At 37.5% G+C, this 3947-nt stretch overlaps 1 pseudogene; it reads left to right on the forward strand.

The window, feature by feature from the left end:
- Window positions 1-1229: 1229 nt before the first annotated feature.
- Window positions 1230-1747, forward strand: LOC102821359 (annotated as a pseudogene).
- The last annotated feature ends 2200 nt before the right edge of the window (window positions 1748-3947 follow it).

Genomic DNA, 3947 nt, shown 5'->3' on the forward strand with positions numbered 1-3947 from the left:
TTGAACTTCTTGCTTCAGTACCATTGGTTCTTGATCACATGCTACCACTTGAAATGGTTGAACATTGAACATTCTTTTTAGTTCAGTGACTCTGTTTTATTTTCATTTTCTTTTGATGCTTTCTACATCAGTCAATAGTTTGCCCATAGAATCCTTTAATATTGCAAGTCGAGGCTCAAATTTTTTCGTCAGTACTTTCAGTTTGAAAAATGCTGAGCATTTTCTTCTCTTTTGGTTTTCTTACTCCAGGTTTTTGCACATTTCATTAATACTTTATTTTGTCTTCTTGAGCTGCCCTTTGAAGTTTTCTGTTCAGCTCTTTGGCTTCCTCATTAGCTTCTCAACCTTCAAGACCAAGTTTTAGTATTTCTTGTCATCCATTTTGGTCTTTCTTCCTTGTCTTTTTAATGATCTTTTACTTTCTTCATGGATGATGTTCTTGATGTCATTCCACAACTTACCTTGTCTTCATTCGTTAGTGTCTAATGCATCAAATCTGTTCTTGAGGTGATCTCTAAATTCACATTAGATATGTTCAAGTTATTATTTTGGCTTTCACAGACATGTTTTAATTTTCTTCAGCTTCAGCCTGAACTTGCATATGAGCAATTGATGATCTGTTGTTCCACAGTCTGCCGTGGCCTGCTTTTAGTGGATGATATTGAATTTTTCTACCATCAGTTCCCATTGTAATTGTTGTTCAGTGTTGTCAAGCATAGCGATCCTATATGGGGTTTCCGAGGAGCAGCTGGTAAGCTTGAACCGCTAGCCTTGCAGTTCACACCAACTTTGCAGTTCAGCGCATTAACCCACAGTGCCACACCATAGATGTAGTCAGTTTGATCCCTGCATATTCCATCTTCTGAGGCCCATATGTATTTTTTATGTTGTTTAAAAAAAGGTATTTGTAATGAATAAGTCACTGGTCTTGGAAAATTCCATCATGCATTAGTATCATTTATATTACCAATACCATATTTTCCAACTGCTGACCCTTCCTCCTTCTGTCCAATTTTTGCCTTCCATTTACCAGTAATTGTCAGTGCATCTTGATTGCATGTGTGATCAATTTCAGGCTACTTGGTAAAATTCAGTTTCATCATTACTGGTTTGCGTGGTTAGTGGAAATTTGAATAAGATTGGTATTAACTGGTCTCCCTTGTCAACCTATGGGTATTATACTTTCATAGACAGCACTGTACTTCACGATGGATTTTGGAGGAGTCAAGATGGAGGAGTACAAGCAAGAACCTTGTCCCTGGCGAATTGTGAATGACAGTGGTGGGGCCTTTACCATGGGCACCATAGGTGGTGGGATCTTTCAAGCAATCAAAGGTTTTCGGAATTCTCCAGTAGAAGTCAACCACAGACTATGAGGAAGTTTCACAGAAGTTAAAACCAGGGCTCCCCAGTTGAGAGGCAGCTTTGCAGTTTGGGCTGGTCTGTTTTCCATGATTATGACTGGAGTATGGTTCAAGTCCAAGGGAAAGAAGATCCCTGGAACTCCATCACAAGCGGTGCCTTAACAGGAGCCATACTTGCAGCAAGAAATGGACCAGTGGCCATGGTTGGTTCAGCTGCAATGGGTGCCATTCTTATAGCTTTAATTGAAGGAGCTGATATCGCATTGACATGATTTGCCTCTGCACAGTTTCCCAATGGTCCTCAGTTTGCTGAAGATCCCTCCCAGTTGCCCTCAACACAGTTACCATCCTCACCTTTTGGAGACTATCAACAATATCAATAGAACTCATGCCCCGAGATTTAACAGAATGAGCTGTATTTCAAAAATGATTTGGAAGACCACATTCCAGTCTGTTTTTAAAACCATAGATGGGGAACTGTGGCCACATAGGCTATCAGAAGACATTTAACATTTTTTGCTATTTAAAGGTACGTGGGGGGAGACATTAAAAGATAATGCATTTGTTTATTCACACTGGGATTGCTTTTGTGAAAAAAATAAATGTCTAATATTATAAAATATATATATAATAAGTGCTTAAAAAATGAAGGACCAAAGGACAGGTAACCGTGAAGCGTGACCATCATCACTTCCTTGGGGACTTCGCTGCCTGGTTTTGTGTGCTCTGTTATACAAACATTAAAAACTCCTGGAACTTGCTCTTTCTTTTATGACAAATCTTAGAGTTCTACTTTTCATCCTTGAATTTTTCAAAGTACATTTAAGATTGCATGTTTTGTAGTTAGTTCCTCATCCAACTTGAAGTGAATTGTGTAGAGAAGAATTCCGTGGAGGAGTCAACATTGATCACCCCACAGTCAAATGCTTTATGGGTAAAAGGATCTGGTAGCATGCTTTTCCTTTACTTTGAAAGTAAAATCTGCTATGTCTTGGTTTTGAGGATGTTGACTACAAAGATCTCTTGCCTTTTGAGCTTCTGTGTCTTGATTCCTGATCATCAGAAATCTTACCAGAAACAATTTGCTTTCAGTATACCCAATTCTGTATGAAAAGAATTGATAAGAGGATACTGTTGGCATTGGAGAAGTATGTTGTTTATTGTGTGCTTGAAAATAAAATATATGCTGTTTTTTTTAAAAAAAGATTTTGGAATATTCCTTTTGACAATGAATGTGAGGCCATTCCTCTTCAATCTGTCATTCCTGGCATAGTAAACCATATGATTGTCAGATTCAAAATGGCCATTACCAGTCCACTTCAGCTCTCTAATGCATAGGATAATGGTTTTTATGTGTTCCATTTATTTTTTGGCAACTTCCAGTTTTCCTAGATTCATACTTTGTATATTCCATATGATGGTTTTTAATGGATGTTTGCAGTTGTTTCTTCTCATTTTGAATTGTGTCTCAGCAGCAAATGAAGATCCCAGGAGCTTTGCTCCCATCACATCATTATGGTCAACTCTGCTTTGAGAAGGCAGCCCTTCCCCGTCATATTTTGAGTGCCTTCGAATCTGAGGGGCTCATCTTCTGGCACTGTATCTGACAGTGTTCTCCTTCTGTTAGTAAGGTTTTCAGTGGGTAACCATTCAGAAGTCATCTGCATCTTCTTCCTGGTCTATCTTAGTCTGGAGGTTTTGCTGAAACCTGCCCACCACGGTTGACTCTGCTGGTGTTGAAAATACTGATGGCATAGCTTTCAGCAACATGCAAGCCAATTCAGTTTGATAAATTGACAGATGAGTGGTAGGACTTGAGGGTAGACATTATGAATAGTCTTTAGTAAGCTATTAGGTTTGCAATGAGTTCTTTTGTTTAGAATGCTGCTTGGAATTAAAAGTTTGTATTTGGTTCTAGTATTTTGATATAATTCAAATGTGAAGTGTCTTCCTTCTGATAACTTGTTGACCTTTAAAAATGGGCTGCTTGAGTTTTGTTTCTTTTCGATTTGGCAGACACCAGATGCAATGATTAATAAAGGTCATTATGCTGTTTAGTCATGATGAGCTTTTTACCTACTATTACCTACCTGAACATCTGCTAGTTTCATCATGACAGTTAGCAGACACATCTAACAAAATACAGTAGATTTTATACTTGGAAAATCTGATCAAGGCTATTGGAAGTTACTGTTTGAGAATATTGAACATTTCCTTAAGCTTTAAACAATTGTTAAAAAGCCCTTTTGTCAATGAACAATCTAAAATGTCAATGAAAAATGTTTTTGGAAGATTGTACTTGACAATCTTGGCTTTCTGCAGGCTGGAGCTTAATGTCTAGGAGTTGTCCTCATGCAGCATTGGCAGGGGGAAACAGTGACTTCCTCTTTCTGATTATCATGTGAAACTTAAAATGGAAATGTGTTTGGAATTGAGCTAAAAATAAGAAAAGCATTTTGCCTGGATTTTGCCTACAGACAGTTTAAAAGCAGAGAAAAGGTTTATTGATAATACGAGATTAGAAAATAAGATCTTGTACTTAAAACAAAACAAAACAAAAATATTCTATATTTAAATAATTAT

This window comes from Chrysochloris asiatica, unplaced genomic scaffold (assembly GCF_000296735.1).
Source record: "Chrysochloris asiatica unplaced genomic scaffold, ChrAsi1.0 scaffold00226, whole genome shotgun sequence".
Lineage (NCBI taxonomy): Eukaryota > Metazoa > Chordata > Mammalia > Afrosoricida > Chrysochloridae > Chrysochloris > Chrysochloris asiatica.